This window comes from Euprymna scolopes, chromosome 11, assembly GCF_053919585.1.
Source record: "Euprymna scolopes isolate OS-2025 chromosome 11, ASM5391958v1, whole genome shotgun sequence".
Classification (NCBI taxonomy): domain Eukaryota; kingdom Metazoa; phylum Mollusca; class Cephalopoda; order Sepiida; family Sepiolidae; genus Euprymna; species Euprymna scolopes.
The window spans coordinates 72,217,474-72,244,764 of record NC_136492.1 but is presented as its reverse complement, the minus strand read 5'-3'; the positions used below and the strand labels follow the sequence as shown (position 1 = coordinate 72,244,764).

The 27,291-nt window shown below is 31.5% G+C and overlaps 1 protein-coding gene across 2 annotated transcripts in view; it reads right to left on the bottom strand.

Annotated features, from left to right (window-relative positions):
- Nucleotides 1-21,268: 21,268 nt before the first annotated feature.
- LOC145287902 (arrestin domain-containing protein 2-like) overlaps nt 21,269-27,291 on the bottom strand; it is an 867,795-nt gene continuing 861,772 nt past the window's right edge. For both annotated transcript variants that reach the window (XM_080135843.1, XM_080135842.1), the window contains one exon: nt 21,269-22,994. The gene's annotated coding sequence lies outside the window, so the exon portion shown is untranslated. The remainder of the gene's footprint in view (nt 22,995-27,291) is intronic.

Below are 27,291 nucleotides of genomic sequence, written 5' to 3'. Positions count from 1 at the left end.
TGTTGTATATTTTCATTCTACCATTTGTATCGAGGAAACGGAAGTCACAGATGCAGAAGTCTTGATTTCCCAGAAATTTCTCACAATTCCCACCTTAGAATTGTTACAGTCTGTGTGCAGATGTAGGTATAAAGGATTAGGCAAGATTGAAGAGTGTTTTCGTTTCCTGGTTATGTTTGACACTAGAATTGGTTTTCATTTCGTTTCTGAAATTTTTAGATGAGTATTGGTTATTCGTATTATTTTGCAATATTCCGACGACTGTTCTCATATCGAGTATATTTTTCACAACCCTAACCCTAACCCTAACCATAACCCGACTACCCCCCGTAAAGATGTCGAACTTGGGAATATTTCTCTCGAACTCGGGGATTTGAATGGAATTTATTTGCTTCATAGGGTAGCATTCTCTCGTTCCAATCATGTCCGACGGAAAAAAAGCAAGCTACTCCCACGAAGGAAATGAATGGTTCCGTTCGACATAAGTATTCTCGAGTTCGACTAGACAAACCTGAGCAAGGTCGGAGGTTACATCAACCGAAACGTGAAAATTGTACTCGAGATGAGAAGGGTAGTCGGAAGAATTCAAATAATATTGATTTCATTTGTGCTTCTGGTTCCCACAATAAACTATTTTCATCAACACGCACTTTAATAATCCTTTTCTAACGTTGTATTAGAAAGGTAACATTTCTTCAAAAAATGTGCACCTTTTACTTAAATCTATTCATTGTATAAGTTGGTACTGGAAATATTAGTCAGAAATTCATGGGAAAAATTTGGACAACTAATTCCCTTTATCGCAACGCGGAGCTTTTTTTTTTTCGAATTACATTGAGTTATCGCGAAATTAATGCAAGCATAAGGATACGCGATTGCACTTATTCAGTTTGTGACTGCAGATGCGATATAAGCTTTAACTGATTACCTCTAGTCCCTTTTGAAATATGTGTGTAAGTCTAGTAATGGACCATAAATATTTAGAGGGCATTGCTAAACTAGGTTGCTTCTACAATGAATGGGACTATTTGTTTCGGCGATCTGTAATCGCTTTACGTGCTTTCATAACACACCTTTTTTTTTAATAGTTCATGGCATATAGTATTATTATGTGCATTAGAGGAAAAACGTAAGCGTAAAAAATAACTATTATATTGCCTTATAAAAACGTGAAATTTCGTGGTGACTTTCCGGACTCCATTGCTGTTGAAATCACATTCTTTCCGAACATAGATATTTAATAAGCTATTGAATTATTTAGAAGATGAAATTATGATAAATCTAAAAGAAGAAAAGCGATACGTTAATATCAACTTACTTTCAAACATATTGACACAAAGGTAGTATATATATATATATATATATATATATATATATATATATATTATTCAATTTAGGTAAACAGAATTATTATGAGTCGCTTAATTGATCATCATCAACATGCACCATCGTTGAAATTCAATGGTTGTTACTTTTTGATATTTCTAACATAGAATATATATATATATATATATATATATATATATATATATATATATATATAGTAATTTATAAAATATATATGGCGATTAAGCTACACTCGAATATTCAGTGTAGCTTAATCGCCATATATATTTTATAAATTACTAACTAGCTCTACCTATGTATTGAGCATTTTCGAAGTAAATACTTAAAGTTTACGCATAATCTATACTTTCGTATATTAATTTTATGTGAGTAAATGAAGTAGTTATATATATATATATATATATATATATATATATATATATATAATACAATTTCGAGAAGAACACAAAAAGGACTATTCGGAGATTGGAGAAGATTAAAAGGAAAATTGTAAAACAGAATATTTCCGTGCTATTCAATAATATATATATATATATATATATATGTGTGTGTGTGTGTGTGTGTGTGTGTGTGTAAATATATATACATATAGCAGAAATGGTAATTAATAAAAACCTGAAGAAAGTGCTCAATACTGTTGTAGAGCAAATATGCGTTTTATTTTTTATTACCGTATTTTTCTGTTTAGTTACATATAATATAATATAAATAATATAGTTACATATAATAAAATATATAAATAATATACTAAACAAGAATATTGTACGAGCCTTCTATTTTTACTTTGCGTTTTCCTTACTTTTCTACACACCACAAACTAAACAATCACCATTTTAAATTATTATATAGACAGAAATAGCACCAAACATAGTCAGTATAATGTATAACCTACTAGAGGTTCAAATTCGCGTCAGAGATTAAAACGCTCAAATTTGCGTTTAGCTAGTGCTCCGGGGTTCGTATCGTCAGAACAGTTTGAACAATTATGTCAATAATCCATATTTCGTAAGTATAAAACGTGTATATATATATATATATATATATATATATATATATATATATATATATATGTATATGTGTGTGTGTGTGTGTGTGTGTGTGTGTGTGTGTATATATATATAATATAAAAATATAACACGGAAATTACATAATTGTCGATGCAATAATTTATTTCAATCTTATGGTATTTTCAAGCATCTAAACCAGACAATTACATTTTTGATACTGAAAGAAGGAAAGAAAAAGTCGGGTCTCGACCCTCAAAAAAACCAGAGGGGGTGGTAGTAGCAATCCACTTAATACATTTTATAGAGAGGGTGGGAGGGATTTTTAAAAAGAAAACAACAACAACAATAAAAAAATATTATGACACTTATAAACGGCGGCTCGATGTAACCATAGATACACACACACACACACACACACACACACACACACACACACACACACACACACACACACACACAGTATCAAAAATGTAAAATGTAATTGTCTGGTTTAGATACTTGAAAATACCATAAGATTGAAATAAATTATTGCATCGACAATTATGTAATTTCCGTGTTATATTTTTATGTTATTGCTCTGTTTACCACATTGAGCTCTCATACCCGGATTTCCTCTGGAATTATTCCATTATAACACTATATATATATATATATATATATATATATATATATATATATATACATATATATATACTAGCATATGTCATTCCCCCCCAAACGTACTTAATTCACATATATGTTATATAATTTTTTCATAGTAACGCACCAATGTTGTTTAGAGTATGTTTTCACGTGTTTTAGTGAGTGGCATAAGATCACCAAAAAATTCTTCAAGATAGATAAATGTCCTCTGCTAGAATATTTAGAATTTATTGTATTGACTAGTTTAGCAGGTACATTCCACCCGATCATGCTGACGAAAGTAAAAAATACGATTTGGATATAAAAGCTAAGAAAAAGATAAGCTTTTTCTGCCACGACAGAGTTCAAAATAGATTTCGTAGCATATTGAGGGATGATCTTTTCTCTTCCCTGGAACCTCTTTCCCGTAGAAGAGACATTGCAAGCCTGTCGCTGCTTTATCATCTTTTTTCATGGCAAGTGCTAGTGTAAGCTACAATCGATGATCTCCTCTCGCCAAACTTTTACGAAAAACCCTCGTTTAGATGAAGCCACTATTAATTATTTTCCCCACTCTTTATCTGTGAATAAACATAAACGTAGATTCCATGAAGAAAACTTCTTTCTTAGAACTGCACGCCTGTGGAAAGCTTTCTAACGTTTGCCAGCTTTCCAACTGACTAGTTCGGTCGTCTTAAAGTCCAACGTAAACAAATTCTTTTTGAACCGTCCCCTTAATTTACCCAAGTTCGACTAGCAACGATTACTATGATATTATCCCATTGACTGCTGTACACCCATTAACCTTTTCCTAGAGCGGCCTCCATGCCTTGATAAGGGGTAAATCCTATATAAAAAAAGAAACAAAATGAAATAAAATAAATACACACTGGATTGATAAAGGCGAATCTGCATAGCGTATTCTATCTTATATGTCTTCGTTTGACCCTGTTTCTGTATATCTGTTACACCACCTTATTCTCTTGCCTTCTGTAAACGTCCTTTACACACACACACACACACACACACACACACACACACACACACACACACACACACACATATATATACATGTAGACATATATATATATATATATACAGATATATATATATATACATGTGTATATATATAAGTATATATGTACATGTAAGTATATATATATATATATATAAATATATGTATATATGAGTATATACACACGCACGCACACACACATATATATATATATGTGTGTGTGTGTGTGTGTATGTATATATTGATCCTATTTCTAAGCTTTAGTTATATACTAGTGATAAAGGAATTATTATAAAACCGATAGTAATAAAGGGTTTTGTAGGGAAAACAGAACTGAATAATGATCAGTTAATTTCTGTAAATCTATGTGATGCGTGGTTATACAACGATTCGATGTTCACATTTATTTGTTGATCATCGAAGCAATGACCGAAAAGTAATCTGATCTAATTTACATTAAGTGCAAAATGCAATACTTTGATAGGAAAATGTAGGGCAATCTCATCAAAGTTACTCCCTGACTCGAATAAACCTAGCCATTAATTATTTATCAATAAATATATATTTTGGTATTAAAGATTTGTGCACATTTTACATTGATCTTCTTTTCTGCCATTTGCTTTCAGTTTGTTTATCTGTTGATAAAAGGGCTGTTTTTTTAAATACATTTTCTCTATTAGTAAAAAAAAATATATGATGTTTTATTTTAGATTCATCTACTCTTTCAACTACTACTTGTAAAACTTAATATTTTATTTATTGTTGTAGCGTTAGTTTTCTTCGTTTTCTTTTTAAATATTTGTTTTTAGGAAACAAAATATTAACGCCTACTAAAACAGGAGCTGTACCATAAACACGCCCTACATTCTGCACTCCATAATATTTTCTACATAGTCACCACCATTCTTAATGCACTTTTGCCAGGAATTCAATGACGCATCCCTGCTTCTAACAACATCCATTACAGACGTTGCTTTCTTAGAGTTTCATCCCGTCATTATTTTCAACAGAGAGATGAAACTTTCAGGCCATGAATGCATGTTCGGTTATTATAACCATGCAATTTGCAATCATGCATTCAGGCTGAATAAAATAATAAGAGGCGTTACTTTTAAAACACCTCTCGTACTTTCGCAGAATTTTACAAGCGTGTATATTATTACTATCTGTTTTATTTGGTACCTTTGTTTTCTTTTTAGTTTTTGATAAATTATTTTTTAATTCGCACAGAAAAATAAGATGCGCTGAAGATTTCGTGGACATTTTGGTGTAAAATGTTGCTTGTAAATAATTCGGTATGCGGTATGAGAATTAACACGTAGTATAAAAAAGTGAAAAGTAAGACTCGCACAGGATTCTAACTTGTGCCTTAGAAGAGAAACCACCCTATATATATATATATATATATATATATATATATATATATATATATATATATATATATATATATATATATGCATATATAGCAATACTATCGCTCATGGAAAATAATAAAAATATCAACTAATAAATAATTAGAGATAAAATCGTAAACAACTTCAGGAAAAGCTTTGTAGCCAAGTGATATAGAATTAGACAACAGACACTTTTGAGTTCGATCCTTTCCAAAATCACACCATGCTGATGATTTCTTAATCTTTTCTCCAAAATTGGGAGACAAAACTCACGAGGATGGTCTTACCCAAGATTAATACCACAGTCCGACGGATAGAAGTCCACAATTGTTGGCATAGTCTCTATAGAACTGATTGTCGAGAATCGATTTTCGACTTGTATATTCGGATCTGAAGTCTTTGTTCGACTCTTAAACAGAGATGAACCATCAAAAGCAAAACCCGGCGTGATTCATTTATATGTCACTAAGCTAAATTTACGGATATGTGTGTGTGTATGTGTGCCTAAAATGTTTTAATTCTTCGTCTTATCCATTCTTTGTTTTTCAATTATATAAACATACATAACTGTCATTTATTGAAAAAGTTATATTTTAATCCTAAAGATTTACCGCAAAACTCGGGAGATGACTTATTTGTGCAACCCCGGCGTTCTCTGTAAGTATGTTTCGTTTCTTAGTAATTCAGACGGCGCCCACATTAGGCGGTCGCTCTGCCTGAGAACAGGTTCGAATTCTGTACGAGTCGTACATTTTTACTCTGTCTTATTATGTGTTTAATTATCGCATCATGGACTAAATAATGGATAGTGTACTAATAGTATATGCGTAAAACAATATGAAAAACAAGTAATGGCTTAATAGATAACATACTGAATAAATGAATCCGTGTTTATTGTTAACATTTTTAGAGGTTGATGTCTTGAAGCATTGTTTTTAGTGACATTTATAGAAATCAATAATGCAGAGGTGTAACGGATAGACACAAACCGAAAAGAATTAAGAATATAACGATGGAATAAGCTATGTCGGTTCACGTTTATATATACAGTACATTTTTTTCTGGTATTTTATAATTGCATTGCGTTCTTACGTGTGTCAGCATGGTCTGATTGAATTTCCGTGTTATATAATATGTTCGACTTTCCACTCAATGGAGCGTTTTGAGGCTATATTAATATTTTTATGCACATTAATTGGAATTTATATGAAAAGTCTCATTTACTGCGTGCTTTTGTTCTTGTGTTTCTCTTTAGGACACTTGCAGCTACAGAAGATGCCGTTTAACTATATTTTCTTAGAACAAAACGAATTGATAAAAAGTTTCAATTTATATGAATGAAAATCATGCATATATGTTTGTGTTTCTATCTGTAAATGATTCTCCTCTAGATTAATTAAGCATAATGAATTTGTGAACTCTAATTCTAGAGGCGTAAGTATTTCTAATATGGACTATATTTAGCTTAATGAATTCGAATGCATATGACCGGAGTAAGAGTGGAATTATCTCGCGAAAGTAAACATACACCCGACATTTCTGAAATTATAGCAAAAGGCACTTTGTTTTACTCTTTATTTTGACCGTGATAGCTACTAAATCAGATCATGTCTACAAGCTACTATGTGGCGAGTTGAACCGCAATATGTTTATCTACACACATTTAATCTTCGGCATGTCAACACAGTCCGGTAGCAAGAAAAAGAGAGGGATTTCGCAAGTCTAGTAGTCCGTCGTAATAAACTATTAGAACAGAAAACTTTCCGGAATCTACGAATCTCAACAGTGAAGGATGAGGTTTAGCTGCTTTAAGGGTTACTCGGGGTATTCACCTCAAGTGGGCACAAGTGATATACGTTCATCAGAGAACATCACATTGATAAACAACAGGCACATTGATGCAGCATTGTGGTGATTGGACGAGAGAAGGAACAACCTACAGTGCAAGGTCCTGGATATGACCTAAGACTATATCCGATGGTGAGGGCCCCAGCTTGCAGGCCTTAGGGAGTGTGGAGCCACCCTTTAATTGTCATTGCTCCCAGGTCCACTCTGACCCGGAGTGGTAGCACCTGTTAGGGTCCCAACTATGGGTTAAATAGAATACGACTTAAAAAACAAATATACTATATTAAAAAAATCGTTCTTCAAAATCACCAGATTCGGCATTAAATAACCTGAAAAGGGTTGATATGCCGTAAAACAAAACAACCAGCCAACCAACCTACAGCGCAAGACCTATGAGATTGGAGACTCCTTTTGAACACTGTCTAAAAGGGTGAAATATGTAAATATGTAATAGATGCACAATCACAGACCTGCTAACAATACTCCATGAGCAAATTGTGACTTTTCCATCGATATAATATAAGGATACTGTCAGGTGTGTTAATTTTGTAGCACGGTAGATAGAACCCAGCTTCTTTGCAGCAACCTTGGCAATATCCTCAATGTATTTGTTTCAATTCACGTTTCCTGTGAATGTTAAGTCGATGAGCGTAAATCATGAGCACTCAGAATAAATCATGGCAATCCGTGGTTGAGAAGGTTTCCTGTAATTATCTTTTAATTTCTATTTCGTTTGGGGTTTCTAGTTTTAAATGAGATGGACACAGCTTTTCATTTGTAAATTTCGATGATTCAGATTTATATTCAACTATATCCATAATCATTAGATACTGATGAACGAAGGTTATCTGAATTTCGAATTCTTTTTCAAGCTCCTTTATTAAAGACTTAAATTTAAAAAATATATATAATCAAATTTATTTACTCTATTCTAATCCAAATTGAAATTAGGATTCCAAACGTGAGCTTTAGATTAATCAAATATTGATGTTATTCTACACAAGCAATATAAAAGTAGTACAAAACTCTGTAATTTGCAGCAATTTCATCGATCATGGAACGAGTGCTCTAGTATTTATAACAAGGACTGTGACAACAGCATATTCTTTTCATTGTTTTGACTCTTGAGTATATATCCGTTAATATCTTATATGTTTTTTTTATATAGACTGATATGGTTCTCGGTTGATTGACTGTGCCTTACTGTGTCGGATATATACTGGAGAATGAAAACAATGAATAGAATATTCTCTTGACACAGTCCTTTAGATAACCTATTAAAACTCTAAAACCATATTCTTTGCTTACACTTATTTTATATTTTGTAACTTGATAAATTTATACAACTGTTAGAAAAGAAAACAAAAATGGCGTACATGAAATACGTACATAATGATGCAACTCGTAAACCCATCTCTGATTGGTAAGTCAACACCGAAACAAGAATTTTTATTGGATTATATGAATATAGTAATATTCAACAGGAAGAGTGTTTAACATGAGATAAATTTATTTCTGTTGTGACGAACATCTCCAACGAACATCTCTAACGCATCATTGAAAGGAAGAGGTAATTTTCTTCTCTCACTCGTTAGATGCACATTTAAAATGTGACTTCTCTCACTCGTTAGATGCACATTTAAAATGTGATTCACGATTGGTTTAGGGCACTACATCCCTAGACAAATATACACTGCATACCTTTAACCAAACTATAACAGTTTGTCTACAATATTCGTACAATATATATATATATATATATATATATATATATATATATATATATATATATATATATATATATATATATATATATATATAAGCGAAGCCCACTGTTTGTTTGTAAGCAAACTGACTGCTTGATCCCTGTACGACGGGCAAATGCTAATTTAATAGGCATTTGAGGAGAAATATTTACGGGCACTGATTCTTGGTCTGGTGGTTAGAGCAGCCGACTGTCAACACGATGGTTGTAGGTTCGATCCCCGGCTGGGAAAAAAGTTTTATTTCTAGCCACACTGATGAGTTGTGATACAGCGAAATAGTACTGTATGTTGATGACTATATATATATATATATATATATATATATATATATATATATATGATCTCCATTTAGAACCCGTCAGTTCAAAATGTAGAAAGAAGCGACGTACAAACGGAACTGGGATGAATAGTATTGCACAATGACGAGCATCGTGTAAACTAGGGCTGACGAGTTTGCATAGTCTCTGTAGAACTGATTGTCGAGAGTGCCTTTTCGACTGCTATATACAGGTCTGAAGTCATAGTTATAACGAGGCGGTCGTTATTTGCTGCACTTGTTTATAACACGTACTCGTAATGGAATCTCTGTTAATATTAATTAATAAATATACTAATTTTTAAATTGCTTCTTCGCCCCAAACCAGGCACATTGCCACTTGGATGTAAGGGGCTACTATTTTAGACAATATTTACGGGGATTCTATGTAGGAAGTTTAACAGCAAAATATTTATTCACATTACATTTGAATTTCTTTATGTCAGTACGATTGGGGTAGCAGGGGTCTGGGAGGTAATTACACAGTCTAGCTGTTCGAGAGAAGAAAATATTTGAGTAGAAATTGTTCCGGCGTCAAGGGATATTAATAGTGTAGAGGAATGTTGCTACCTGTCAGATTAGTCGGGGCTATTTACGTCGAAGAGTACAAGGGCTTAATTGTGTTTATAATATTTACTTTTACTCTCGGAGCATTAAACATTTTCTATTATAGCGTATGGAAGAGAAGAACAAAAACATGTAAAAATTCTTGGAGGCGGTTGTGCAAAAATAACGGTAGATATAATTTGATTTGGAATTTTCCAGTTAGAAGTCAAATGACAGCTGCGTTTCCTGGCAGTGACATGACAGAGTGGAAGGGCAACATCTGATGTAATTTATGTTTTGTGATTTTTTTTTCTCAATAAGAATATTCCATTAAATAAAAACAGGAATTCTTACATTAGTGAACATACTTCCTATGTAAACATTAAGAATTAATTTATTTTTGATATTTTTAATTAAATAAACTTGAAAATCATGTTTTCAACTACCTGTTATATGCTATATTTAGTTTAGATGAATTACATTGATTTGCTTAATAGTATGCGCGGTGGCAGCTTTACTTATATATATATATATATATATATATATATATATGTGTGTGTGTGTGTGTGTGTGTGTAAATTATATGTTTGCGTATATCTATATGTGTGTATATACACATACATATACGTGTGTGTACATACATATATCCATCTATAGATGTATGCTTAGATAACAATACTATTTCTCATAAAAAATAATAACCATACTGTCGCTCATAGAAAATAATAATAATATAAACTAATAAATTATGAGAGATAAAACCGCACACAACTTCAGGAAAGGGTTCGTAGCCAAGTTGTATATAACATTAAGCAACAGACAATACAGCTTTGAATTCGATCCTTTTCAAAATCAAACCATGCTAATGGTTGCTTGTTAGCCTTTTCTCCCAAATGGGGAGACAAAACTCACGAGGATGATCTTACCCAGGATTAATACCACAGTCCGACGGATAGAAATCCACAAGAGTTTGCATAGTCTCTGTAGAACTGATTGTCGAGAGTGCCTTTTCGACTGCTATATACAGGTCTGAAGTCTTAGTTCGACTATGTAACAGAGATGGACCTCAAAAGCAAAACTCTGCGTGATTAAATTACATGTCACTTAGCAAAATATATGAATGTGTGTGTGTGTGTCTAAAATCGTTTAATTCTTCGTCCTCTCCATTCTTTGTTTTTCCATTATATAAACATACATAATAACTATCACTTATTGAAACAGTTAGACATCCGCAGTGTACTAATTGCTAATGAGGATAAAGGTGCATGTCAGTTTTCTTCCGATATAATATAATTACAAATATAATTTAGAAAACCTTTTAGGTAATAATGGCATTTTGAGTTCTTGTCAATTGGCATAAATTTGTATTCCCCATTTGAACAGTTGCATACTTTGTTAAATCACTAAAAATTATCTCGGTGGTTTGAAAAAATAAATCACCATTAGCAAATTGAGATTTAATATATAAATTTGTATTGTTGCAGATTTCACAATATATAAAATACTGTTTGTCATACGCTGCCAATTAAATTCTACCTGACAATTTGCTATATTGTTTGTGTGACATCGTGAGCTATAAGGATAAATGATTGTCAAGCTTCCTAAGACAGTCCATGATGATCGGTCTTAGTGGAACCTGGGTAGAGTATTTAAGAAGATAGATCAGTAATGCAAACTAAGGAAAATATTATATAGTGTGAATAAAATGCAAGCGCTCTTTAAATTGTCTCAACTTACTACATTAATACGCTAATCCATGTTTCTAAGAGATGTTTAGAAATTAAAAAATTATTTCCAGCAGGATACAGCATCTCTCAACAATTATTATGACGTAAGAGATTCGATGGTCAACTGCCAACTAGATAGGTAGGACGAAAAGCACGTATCGAGTACTGTCCACGCTCATCGGTGTTGCTTCTTCATGGATTATTTCGGAAGAGGGCACGTAACACAAGATTCACACCACAAAACCAGCTACAATGCATGAGTCGAATGCAGCCATTGAGAAGGGATGTGCCAACATAGCAATTGAACTTATTAGGGATGTTTTTGAGTTAATCAATAAGCAGAAGAATCAGTTTAATAATTTGAATACTTTCGATAGTGAAATGGTTTCTATATTTGTTCACAGTAACTTGATGTATGAAACTTTTCTTTATCATAATAAATATTGGTTTTAGAGCTATTTCAAATTGAATACATTTTATTGGGACACCCTGTATACATTTATCTAACATATATATATATATATATATATATATATATATATATATATATATATATAATTAAAAAAAAGTATTAGCTTCTTATTACTTTGTTTATAAAAAGCATCTATAAAATATATGTTTTATGGTTTATATATGTAGATAGTTATTATAATTTTACACTATTTTGGTTTTTCAATCTGGTTCTTCTCCTTCTTCTTTGTCTTCTTCGTCCTCGTCTTCTTCGTCTCCTTCATCTTCTTCGTCCTCGTCTTCTTCTTTTTCTTCTTACTCTTATTATTATTAAGTTTTAGTTTAATACTCTATTCTCTTTCTTAACTCCATCATTTGCATCAAACATTTATACTGAAAGGGAAGAAACCTAAACATGTCTATATTTTGATACGAGTTTTGCTCCATTATTTAGAAAAGTTATTTATTCCAGAGCCTTTCAATGTCTTTTTACTTTTTTTCCTGAGAATTTTTTCACGTTTTGTTAAATTATATATTAATTTTCTACTTTGCACATATATTAGGGTCATCTCGTGACGCTTTTAAATGTATCGCTGCCAGTGGTTGTTGTCGCATTTTTTCCATTCCCTTCTAGTTGACCCGAAACGATTTCTATCTTCTATGATTGCATTATTACGGACTATGTTTTTGGTAAGCCACTTACCACCTAATGTTATTCCCGTTATATATTTCATGTTCCGTTTTTATACTGTGTATCTGCATTGTTCTAGTTATACAACAGTAGTGTGTGTTGAATGAAAATTTCTTATTAAATATTATTTACTAGTCTTCACACTATAATCTTCTGTGTGTAATTGGTGTATTTTTGCTTGACAGGGTTCGCAACAGAACAACATCCCGCAAAAAACTGATCAACTCTAAATGGATGGCCACATCACGCACATAAGGGTGAACTGCCTTGGCCATATTCTATTTCACTGCATATACTTGTCATATTTTGAAGAAATCAACACATGTCGTAATACTAAACGGAGCATTTAACAAGATCTGCCGCTTCAGCACTAATGTAAACAACCTTCACCTAATCACTGACATTGCACCTTCAGATGAGAGAAGGGAAATTTTCAGTCGAGTAAAGATCATAAAAGCTATCAGTGATGAACGGCATCTCTTTTATGGACGTGAACCATGAACAGTATAAGGAGTGGGTTCAAGGAGTAAGCTCCCTCAACTATCTAGAACCCCTAAAACATCTCAGGAAGAAGGCAGGCAACAGCTATGTACCAGGTAGCTAAGGAATACCATACTTCTTCTATAGACACGTGAATATCATTTGCTGAGGCCTATGCTTGTAGTTCAGAAGCACCCAGTGGAAATACTTAACAGCCTAAGAACATGAATGAAGTGAGAAAAAGTTGGTATAAAACAGCTAGGCCCAGATGACAACAGAGGAGGACTATCTCATGTAACACTGTCTTGTTTGCCATCTACTGGCGAACCAGAATATAACAATAATGCAGTAAGAAATGGGAAACTGTTGTACGAGCACGTGCTTCAAATGCACACAAAGAAGTGAGCAATCGGTGATAATATCCATGACATTATGTTTCCTGTATTCTGATTGCCAGTACTCTCCGTCGTTTTGTTAACACCTGCAAAATTACTTGTTATCGCAACAGCCGTACATCATTGATTACTCGCTAGCAACGACTGTTTGTCTTCTTTTGAGTTTAAGTAGATTCATCAAGGTTCCTTCACTCAGCACCCTACAAAAATTCCATCTGCTTAGTGCTCTCTCCCCTCTTCCTTTCGAATCTTGATCTTGCAGGACTCTTTTGTGTGGCATGCGCTGACGTTTGTGCCATCACATACATGTATATGTGTGCGTGTTTGGGGGTTATGATGCCAGTTTAGTTACAGTTCTCTTTGACCAGTGTAATATTCTATTATTATTATTATTATTATTATTATTATTATTATTATTATTATTATTATTACCACTCACGTACAATTATCACACAGGTCATCATAAGAGATTACTTACGGTTAACAATTGATTATTTTTCCTGAAATCTGTATGAAGACAAATCCTCTTAGATTTCCAGTGCTGTCCATCTTTTAATCTAGTACCGTTACAAATAACTTTGTGTTATCGCAACAGCTGTTTATCATTGCCTTCTAGCTGGTAACGACTATCATTCTTTACTGGAATTTGAATGGCAATAAGCTTCACCAAGTTTCTTTAACTCTTGACACTCATCCATTGAAGATCTGGGTAATGCTTTTTTTTTTACCTTGAAACTTCGCATCCAGCTATTTTTTGTTATCAAACAAGACTGATGCCGATACTCATTATTTATTTATTTAATTTATTTATTTATTTAAATTTTGTTATCAATATTGTTCGTATTATTATTCGTATTATTGTTTTTATTATCCCTTCCCCATTTTTACAACCAATGTCATTACACATTCTTCCACATGTTTTCCCAGGTAGATTCCTTGGTGTTTAATCACCCACTTACATGAACACGTGGAATTTTCTACAGTTTGGATGGCATGTAATTTTTTTTCAATTTATCTGTTTGCTGTTGATTACATGTAAATAATCAGCATTAGTTTTCTTTGGAATTTGAGTGGCAAGAAGTTTTCTTAGATTGCAGTAATGTCTGTGCGATTACATTGTCTGAATGTTGCTTACATTCCTGTTTTTTTTTCTGGATTCCTTCACAATCATTGTATGTTGCAAGGCGTTTTTTTTTTATGTTGCCCGAAAAGTATCAGTTTAGTGATCTTCTAATTCTTCTTTAATTATTTTATATGAACTCTGAACTCTAACACAGCTCATCATAAAAGATTACTGACTGACAAACAAACAATAGTCTTAGTGAAAACAAGTTCCTCAAGATTTCCAGTATTCTTCATCTATTTCGATAATATTTGTAAATAAATATAAGTTATCTCAACAGCCGCTTGTCATTGAACTTCTCGCTGGCTGCGGCCATTGGCGTTGCCGAGAATTTTCGTGGCAACAAGTCTCTCCTTATTTCCAGTACTCTCCAAATTCGATAATCTTTGCAAATAAATATGCGATATCGCAACAGACGGTTGCAATCGACTTCTTGCTGGCTGCGAGTATTTGCTTTTCTGAGAATTTGGGTGGCAACAAGACTCCCGAATGGCCAATATTTCTTTATTATTATCTAGCGGAAGTCAGTTTAGAATTTCCCCCCTCCCTCTCTCTCCCTCACTCTCTCTCTCTCTCTATCTCTCTCTTCGGTCTTCAGCCCCCTTGACGCTTCATAACTATTTTATATGGCGGCAATCGATACCGACTCCACCATTTTTTCTCTTTATTTTGAAAGAGAGCATGATTAAATTAATCTTAATTTTTTCCGTACTGTATCCGGTTTGTGCCTGTGCCATTGGTCTGCGTGCTTGATGTGTAATCCTTTGCAGAGTTTCCAATGTACTGCTATCTCCACGGAGTCGTGTTTGTCCTTGAAATATTTTGGGGTTAGTCTGCAGTATTCACTTTTTATGTGGTTTACCGTTTCTTCTCTTTGTCCACAGAGTCTTCATTTACACTTTGTTTCTGGATTTTATCTATCTTAGGTTTTATGTGGTAAGATTTAATCGCATATTTGTATGCAGCGAACTGTAGAGATTATATACTCTGTTCCTGTGTTCTTTTCGTAACTATGTCCATGAGTTTTCGTGGTTCTGTTCTCTTGTCATTTTTATGAATCGTCTATGTAGCCCTTTTTATCACTCTTTTCTCTCCTCTTTTTTCTTCCTATTTTCTTTCTTATTATTACTTTTAGTAATAATCCCAAACCTTATAACAATCATGATTAATTGCCAATAAATATTACTATGCAATGAAAGAATAGTGAGTTGTAAATGTTTGTACGCATAAAAATAACGATATATATATATATATATATGTGTATATATATATATATATATATATATATATATGTTAGTAAACTCAACTGTTAGTAACATGCTAGTTAGTATTTATGCCCCTGCTCTTGACTGAAAGAGTAGAGCCGTTTAAAAGTTCGTTATATAAAATTTATGACTTTAAATCAATTGAGAAAATGAAACAATGCATGCTAATAAAAACAAAATCTTGGAGTCTTTGAAATGAACGCTTTAACCTAATACTTGACATTTATTATCAAGAAAAGTTTCAAGATCTTCACCATACGAAACAATTACATTATTATTATTAATATATTTTTGGAACACATTACCCAATAAATATTTCAAAAGTATTCGTATCGAAAATCTATAAAAACCAATGATTTCAGAAATGATAAGAAAAGAATGGATTTACAAGAATAATATATATCCTTGGTTATATTTTAGAAACTATTCAATATAATGTAATGTCTCTATATCTAGTAATATAATATTAGGTACATATCAATATATATATATATATATATATATATATATATATATATATATATATATATATATGTGTGTGTGTGTGTGTATGCACAAGTAATATATATATATGCACAAGTAATTAACTACAACTGATCATTATGAGTTTTGAAACACGCGCGTATGCAAATGCATGCGAAATTACGTCAGCGTAAGGAAAAATGAAAACAACCATTGAAAAGAACGTGTGTATAGGCATAGGATCACGTTCGGAGGAATGCTAGAAAGCATGCCCGAAAGTACGCTCAAAAATGAGCTCCGGAGCACGCTCGAGAGCATGTTCGGAATGGCGTTCGATAGGACAGAGGTCAGATAGAAGGGGGGCGATCACGTTTTATTCGGGAAATTGCCCGGAAGTAAATTTTGTTACAAAAGAAAAAAGTGAGTTCTATTTATTCTTTGTCTTGGTCTCATTTAGGACGTAGAATGTATACGACGTGTTGGGCCCCGTGTGTAAACGAGTGGGTATAACGTAACAACAGCTACCAGCCAACAAGTGTTCAAATATGAGCGATATTTTATTTAATTTAGTGTAAAATGAGACAAAGAAGGAATCAAAACACTTAGTAAAAATTTCAATGACTCCATTTTTTATGAAATTTTAACACTCTATAATGGGCATAAATTAATTATAATCAAATTTAAGTTTATCCGGAGTATTTTAAAGTGTTTAGACAGGGGACATAATATTGGGAAGACTTTTAAATGTAATTTCTGTACAAACAAAATATTTTCATGCCAAGCTAAATAGAACAAGCGACAGGCAAACACAAAAGAATATACAAATGAAAAGGGTCAACAGTTTTTTTAAATTTAATATAATTTATTATTTATTATCAGTGTTAAAAGTATTTATATGATTATAATTTAAGTCACCGCCATCATCCTTGTCAGCATCGGTATTGCAGTTGTGGCATTTTCTCTCATTTGCTTTGGTTTTGATTCTTTATGACGTCCATTTTGCCGGTAAGATATTTACAACATGATAATTATAATTGGTTACAGATTTCTATTTTTAGAATATTCTTTATATAACGTATTATTATAGTATTTTTTGGTTGCAAGATTAAATATAGAAACACGATACAGCTATATTTCATTATATATACATGTAATTATATATATATATATATATATATACATATATATATATATATATATATTATAAATAATGGGTTAAACATAGAAATTTATTTTCGACAATGTATTATGCATCTCGGCGCTTTCTTTTTACTCTTTATTTGTGTGGATAGTAGCGGTTAATTGCGTCTAGAAATAAAAAAAAAACGCAGAGAAATAACGAGATGTTTACAAGATTCGAACATGTGGTCCAAGAAATATTGAACAATGGTCGACACTTGTACGAATATTATCTTTCTATATGCTTTCTAGATCCTTTGATTTAACTGTTCTCTTATTTACTGGTAATACCCACACAAAATGCAAGTAAATAACAAAAAGCATTGGGATACATTTTATGTATATGTATGCATGCACACATATGTGTGTAATATGTGTGCATGTGTTTTCATAAATGAATGACGGTAGGTTAGTTGTTGAGTCCCATAGGATTATAAACGTGTCTACTTTTTCGAGTGAGGCACTCACCTTTATACTTCTATTCATCAGTAAATCTGGCGGCATGTTACGTTTACAGTTCATATTTCTTTTCTGTCAAAAACCACTCGCAATTCCAAATATATTATAACTTGCGTGATTTATCAATAAAATCGCAATTAAACAATGTAAACATTGGATAATTGTACTCTCATTGGTTAAATGAGCTGTGAATGTTTATATAGTCCCGCCTAATTCTTAATTTCTTATTATCCATGTTTCTTCTTTATGCCCTATCCGAGATTGTATTATGAATGATAATAATACATCCATATGGATTTATATCAATTTAAAAAAAAACAATCACATATCATTTCCTATATTAAAACACAAATTGAAAACATACAGATCATACGTTTTAAGTGATAAAATGAATTGCACATTTCTAACACGAATAAATAATGCTGATAGTACATATATGAAGTATTGACAAATATATATATATATATATATATATATATATATATAATGCGTACATGACATAATCGCGTTAAGCAACGTTGAGTCTAGTGAGTACGAGATGGGTGACCATTTGACAACTCTAGACGCTGCATGTACTCTCTGCTTATCTCAGCATTGTTTCCAGTCGTCCTGAACCTCCACTTGCCACTGTTATTTAAAAACACCGACTCAGGAGAGATGTGGTTGGAGATTGCGCAACTTGTCACAAAAAATTCCACGCGCAGGCTACGTTGGAGTGCGTATCTATAGTCTGTCAAGACTGAAAGAAGCTATTATATAAGGAGTGTATAGTTGAGAATCGACACTTCTTAATTTTTTACATTTAATAGATATAATCTATGATATTTTATAACTATCATCTAGTTTTTATAATATCTTAGAATTTGCCATTGTTTTAAAATTCTAACATATTTTTATTAATTGTGCGCCTATGCAATGTTTTAATCATTTATAATATGAATAATGCAGTTCGTAACAATATACATATATATTTACATATATGTATATATATATATATATATATATATATATATATACATGCACACATATATATGTATGAATATGTACACATGTATAAAAGTAAGTGTTATGTAATTAATAATCCGATCTCATAAAAATGAAATAAAGGAATATGCGTGCGTGTGTGTGTGCGTGTGTGTAGGACATATAAACATTTTTCTTTTTTTCTTTTGCATTTCTTGCATTATATATATATATATATATATATATATATATGTGTGTGTGTGTGTGTGTGTGTGTACACCCAGATATATATGATGAAAAGTTTATATATATATATATATATATATATATATATATATATATATATATAAAGCTTTTCAGATATTGATGGATCGCAATTCTCCCAACATTTCTAACTTAAACTGACAATTTCACTGATCATCTTAACCTTTATTTGTAATTTGTATCATGGGTAAGAAAAGAATTGTATGCTTTTCCAAAACAGCTAGCATCTCCACAAGTACACAACAAACAAAGCAATATAGACTAGGAAATATGGTTGTGCTTTCTCTATGTTTAAGGTGTTTAGGGTCCAAATTATGAAGGCGATGTCGAATAAGTGGATAACTATACATTTATTTTTGAAGGTTCAAATAAATACGAGTTACTGAGAGGCGTATTTACTCTTTGTATTGAGGGGCATATATTTTTATAAAAGCAATTCTCTGTTTCGTAAAGTTATTTAACATTGTTCACATCAGTTGTGGCTTTAGACGAAACACATGTTTCATTATTTGTTTTTCTCATCATTCTTGTGTTTTATATATATATATATATATATATATATATATATATATATATATATATATATATATATATATACGTGTGGTGCGCCAAGATGCACCATCTATTTTTTAAAGAAAACCAGCATAACCGGATGGTTAATTTTCGGATTCCCTGTATTTTAAATAAATATGATTATTTTTTCTTTCTTTTTTTGAACAAATTCAAAATATCTGAAAGCACCTTTGGCCAGAGTGGACTTGAATGAATATTAAATGTTTCAAAAGAAGTCTAGCTTTGGCAATGATCAGCTGCCGAACGAGCATCTGATTTTAAAAGCAAAATGAGAATACTTATAATTAGGATTTAGATTATAAAGTAACGGAGTAATGCAGAGGACGAGACGTGGGTTACAGAAGGATGCTAGAATTATAGAAAAAAGAAAAAAAAAACACTAGCGGATTTAAGGTCAACGATGCGTTTGTTTTTAGTCTCACTCTCATTCACTTTTCACCACAAATAGTTTCAGTAGATAAAATAAAAACTATACCGAATTCAAAGGAAAATATCGACAAAAGTCGACAGTTATCTATCAGGCGAAGAAAGCACCAAAGAGAGAAAAAATGAAAAGTCCGGAGATATAAAAACAACCACTACAATAAACGTTACACACACTTCCCATAACGCCCCTTATAAAATCTCAGTATTTCATATCACATGGGACATATTTCAAATATATTGAAGAGTACAGAGCAAAATAGAAAGTATTAAAAATTCAAATTTAAAATTGAATCTTCTTCTGATTTTGAATTTAGTTTAAGAGTCATTAATTTTTTAACGGCTTTAGTGTTGTATTTATTTTACACTATGTATATTGTTTTCAAAATGTCACACACACACGCACACGCACACACACACGCACGCGCAAACAAACAAAATATATATGTGTATTACACATAAAATAGGAAACAACATATGAATTACTTTTATTTATAATACAATGAACGTCTGCATGAAATACGTTCTGTATCACAGGATTCGAAAAATAAACTTACTTTTACCTTTGCGACATAACTATCTAGAGACATATTCGATCGTATATATATATATATATATATATATATATATATATATATATATATATATGATTAGTTTTTTTTGGAAAAAGAATTCCAGCAGAGTGCTCAATTAAAAGGAAAATCCAAATTTTAAGAGCGTACTTATATTTTGTGTACAGAAAGTTGTTAGTTGAGACAGATCATTGGTACCGTCGGTTTCAAGCCCGATAATAAGGCCCGTTTAAGGTATCCTTATCAAGCTCTCTTCAGCCAATATTCGTCTAATATTGGCTGAAGAGAGCTTGATAAGGATACCTTAAACGGGCCTTATTATCGGGCTTGAAACCGACGGTACCAATGATCTGTCTCAACTAACAACTTTCTGTACACAATATATATACATATATATATATATATATATATATATATATATATATATATATATATAAATGTGTGCGTGTGTGTGCGTGTGTGTACGTTTTAAATATATTTTTATTGAGAGGATAAATAGTCTATCGCAACGAAGAGAGTATGCTAGACAACAATGTTATGTAATTACATATATCTTACAAATGTGACTCTTGGAAAATTTTTCAACTCTTTTACATCTCAGGGGCAATCTTCTACAAACTTGTTAAATCACTCTACACACACACACACACACACACAAACACACACACCTATATATATATATATATATATATATATATATATATATATATATATATATGAAGACGTGAATTTACTTATGCAATGGATCGAGTGGCACGTTAGGAACTGCATTTGTGAATACAAGCTGTAAAAATAAATACAATCATTTTTAAATGCTATTGTGATATAATTAAGCCATCATCTTAAGAATTAACACGAAAGAATCGATTTTACTACCTTATATATATATATATATATATATATATATATATATATATATATATCATTGTTGATTCTATGTATACGCCTTTCAAGACCAAGTTTGACGTTTGTTATACTTCCATTACCGATCATTATACCATTATAAATGCCCCAAATCATGCAATTATATTCACACACACACACACACACACACACACACACACACACACACACACACACACACACACACACACATATATATATATATGTGCGTTTGTGTATGTGTGTGTCTCGGAGTGTGTGGGTGTATCTGTGTGTGTAGAATACAAATATGAATGACTTATCTCTATAAATATTGTTTATTAATAATATGCGCGTATCCTTATACGTGTTCGGTTGCGCAGTTTTGTTTTTACACGGACATAACATATGCTGTTGTATGCATAAGCACAAAATAAATCAGACGTCTCGGAGTTTAATGAAGTGAGTTTTTTTTATTATGCTTTTTTTTCTAAAAATTGTTGAAAAGATCCACGTGTATAACGGACACAGATCTAGAAGCTGTTAAGGACCCTGGTTACTAATGAATATTCAATATATGTTTTGTTGCCGTGGCTATTTTACAATTGTTTGTAATAAATGAAAAAAAAATGACGTTTGTATTACTTATTTCTTATTCCTTAGTCCTCGCCACCCGAAATAATACAACTTTTTTTTTTGGTGTCAACTTGCGTATGTAGTAAACCACTACCGGAAATAAATAATCATAAATACATTTCTTTAACAGCGAACGCAACCCCTACAATGCATCTCTGAAACTATAAAGACTGAACCATTTCTAAATTAAAAGAAAAAAAAACGAGAAAGAATTTTCATTGGTTGATTGTGTTGACATCTCCATATTGGCTCTTGGGCGAACTTTGTCACGTTGCGTTGGGATTCATGCGAAAATAGTGTCATAAATCTGATAATTTCGGTGGCTTTTCACTTTATACTTCATCAAATTGTGCCCGGAATTCCCATTTCTAGCTCGGTGTTAGTGTTTTATCAATGCGATCTTGCTCATGCTGCGATGGTAGTCGTAACGTAGTATCTGCCAGCGTTGTTGTTTCAGAAATTAGTTGTCGACCTACTGCAGTAATGTGTAGTAGTGTGTAGATGTGTGTATGATTACAGATGAATGGTCATATATGCTGCTACTGGGGTCGGCCATTTAAGGCCAAGTTCAGGCACAGGGACACGTGACTGCTTCTATCCAAGTAGGCTTGCTGTAAAGAGAAACAAAAAACAATTATTATAGTAAGAACAAAAACGTTCACACTTAACAGCGAACAATAATAATAAAATAAATTCAATTATATATACTAGTTTATATCAGCAAGTTGCACGATGTAGGCAGAGTAATTTTCATCTTTATTTAGTTTCTGATAACCTGTCCAAGTTGAGAAACTAGCGACTGATTTTCGAATGAGTAATTATCACGCAAAATGAAAATATTTTGTAAGTGTCAACTTATTAAAAAAAAGAAGCGATGCTATGGAAGTGAATTGGGATGATGAAATATGGTGGATAGTAAAATTTCAGAGAAGAACTACTTATATGTGGAACACAAAAAAAACGCAGTTGTTTCCTAGCTGACTATACGGTTCTCGTAATTTACTCCAATATAAACAAGTCCTTCAACAGATGTTCTCTTAAATAACAAAATTATATCAAATTTTTACCATTAGCGATCATCAAGATGTTGTCTCCTCGGGCACGTGACACTAATTAACTCCCATTCTCCAGTGGTATTTAGGCCTTTATATATATGTATATTAAGGCAGCATTTTTTCTCTATGGCATATTTCATTAAAGAAAATAGACGTTTTTTGTCTATTAATTCTATTTTCGACCCTTTCCAACTTCCGAATAACAGTCCTCACTTCTAGCGGGAACTTGCTGATGTAATCACCATATTTATCAGAAGTCCGAGCACTTTCCAATCCTTCAGGATTCGTCGACAGGGATAGATTTATCTAACTGGTTTCGAACAATTTATAAAGTTTTTTTCTCTTCATTGGTTAATTATTTGATCCTATTTTCCATTGGTTCACCAATGGACAAAAAGGATAAAATAATTAACCAATGAAGAGAGAGAGAGAGAGAGAGAGAGAGAGAGGGAGAGAGATAGAGAGAGAGAGAGAGAGAAAGAGAGAGAGAGGGAGAAAACTTTATAAATTGTTCAACACCAATTAGATTAATTTATTCTTGGCGATGAATCCTTAATGATTGGAAAGTACTCGGACTTATGAATAATATGGTGATATAGTATAATTTGGAAATTGGAAAGAATCGAAAATAAAATTAATAGAGAAAAAATGTATATTTTATTTAATGAAATATATATATATATATATATATATATATATATATATATATATATAGTTACATTCCAATTACAAAGATTTTATTAATCTAACAATCCAGTTCTATAATCATATAAAATTCCCCACATTTTACAGACCTGTTTCATAACGTGGAAACAATCTTATTACTGTGTCAAGAAATAATTACACATTGATATATAAATGATGATTACTTTTTGTGTAAGGAAATAGGGCTGTAAAATGTACAGAAGTTTTCACATGTTGTAAGAACTAGGTAGTAAGATTAATAAAACCTTGGAACTTGTAATGTTCAAATAAAATTAATAAATATTGTTGTTCATTTACCTATGCTTATTGTTATATTTAACAAGTAGAGATTCTGAACTAAAACGGTTAATATACAGAAACTGTGAAATATAATTGAAAAACATATTTTACTACATCACACACAATCTCTCTCTAACACATACAAGTTGTGTATGTGTATATGTGTATTTATATAAAGTTATATATGGGTATGTATGTATTTATATAAAGTTATGTGTGTATATGTGAATTTATATAAAATTATTTATGTGTATATGTGTATTTCTATAAAGTTATGTATGTGTATATGTGTATTTATATAAAGTTATGTATGTGTATATGTGTATTTATATAAAGTTATGTATGTGTATATGTGTATTTATATAAAGTTATGTATGTGTATATGTGTATTTATATAAAGTTATGTATGTGTATGTGTGTTTTATATAAAATTATGTATGTGCATATGTACATCTATACAAAGTTATGTATGTGTATATGTGTATTTACGTAAAGTTATTTATGTGTATATGTGTGTTTATATAAAGCTACATATGTGTATATATGTATTTATATACAGTTACGTATGTGTATATGTGTATTTATATAAAGTTATGTATGTGTATGTGTGTTTTATATACATATTCAAGGCGCAGGGGTCACTCGAGGATAGGGGTTAATGTGTGTACAGTAGTCAATAGGGTAATTTTTGTATGTATGTGTATATATGTATTTATCTAAAGTTATGTATGTCTTTATTTGTATTTATATAAAGTTATGTATGCGTCTATATGCACTTATATAAAATTATGTATGTGTATATATGTATTTATATAAAGTAATGTATGTATATATGTATTCATATAAATTTATCTGTGTTACATGTATTTACATAAAGCTATGTATGTGTATATGTGTATTTACATAAAGTTATGTATGTGTATATATGTATTTATACAAAGTTATGTATCTGTATCTATGTACTTACATAAAGCTACGTATGTGTATATGTGTGTTTATATCAAGCTATGTATGTGTCCATGTGTATTTATATAAAGTTATGTATGTGTGTATGTGTATTTACATAAAGTTACGTGTGTATATGTGCATTCATAAAAAGTGATGTGTGTATATATTTATTTATATAAAGTTATATATGTGTACATGTGTATTCATATAAAGTTATGTAAGTGTCTATGTCTATTTATATAAATGTATGCATATTTATATGTGTATTTATATAAAGTTTTGTATGTGTATGTGAATATGTGTATTTATATAAAGTTATGTATGTGCCCATGTGTATTTATAAAAAAAGTTATGCATGTGTAAATATATATATACATATATATATACGATTCAATCCATGGAAAAAACTGATCATTATAAATCTCGGGGACACATGAAGTAGGAGTTAAGCTGGGAAATTTTTAATGGAGATACGTTTCAATAATAAAGATATGTATAAAAATAGAATGGTTTAAAATGTCTCTTCTATCAACGGGCGGTGTACTGTTGTTTTGATCTAGTTAAATAAATTGTGAATGTAAATCGTTTTCAATACTTTTGCAAAAAGAAAAAAAAAACACAACAGCGTGAATTTCTTAAGTTTCGTCATATTCTCGCTTTTTCTTGATTGTATAAAATGTTGAATACCTGGTATGTTTGTGTTTTACAAAGGAGTCACCACATATTCAAGGCGCAGGGGTCACTCGAGGATAGGGGTTAATGTGTGTACAGTAGTCAATAGGGTAATTTTTGTAGTAATCGTTGGTAGTGGGAATTGGTAAATGGGATTACTTAAAGGGAACGACTCATCAAGAACTTACTTTGAACTTTAAGACAACCATATCATAGTCAGCTTGAAAGCAGGGAAACGGAATTCCACAGGCGTGCAGTTCTAATAAAGAAGCTTTATTAATCTACGTTTACGCATAGATAAAGAGTGGGGGGAATTATTGTAACCTACCCTCTCATACAAATAAATACCTACTCTCCTCTAAACTAACCTCTCATACAAATAATAAATACCTACTCTCCTGTAACCTACTCTCTCTCTCTCTCTCATACAAATAATTAATACCCACTCTTCTGTAAACTACAATTTCATATAAATATAAATAATAAATACCTATATAAATATAAATAATAAATACCTACTCTCCTGTAAAACCTACTCTACCATACACATAATAAATACCTACTCCCCTGTAAAACCTACTCTACCATACAAATAATAAATACCTACTCTCCTGAAAAACCTACTCTACCATACAAATAATAAATACCTACTCTCCTGTAAAATCTAGTCTCTTATACAAAAAATAAGTAAATCATTTATTTAAGGAAATTTTACCAATATTTTTCAGTAAACGGTACGAGATAGATAAAAATGATATTTAATACTGAAGTATTGTGCGAACACTTTTAATCGAGTGGTGTTAAAGTACTACTACTCGTTAATTGTTAATAATATAACTGTTATTGTTAATATAACTATTATTGTTAATAATATAACTATTATTGTTCGTCAGTTATATTCATAAAGCAATGCATACTTGTTATAGTTTTTAGTTATTATAACATTTTAAAGAAAAACAACAAATGTATCGACCATAGTAAACACGAAGATTTACTTTACATTGAGATAAACACCGAGAAACAGAGTGGGCGCTACTCTTTACCTAGAATACCCTACTGGCCCTTATTTTTTCATCTTATAATGATAAGTGCTTAGCAAGATAGCATCATGTACCATTTAAGTGGTGACGCCTATGTAAAAAAAAGCCTTATAGCAAAAGACACGATTAAATGATGTAACGTAGTATATTTCCTTCAAACATTTACATAATCCATCAAGATGTATTTTAGTGTCAAGTTTGTTATTTCG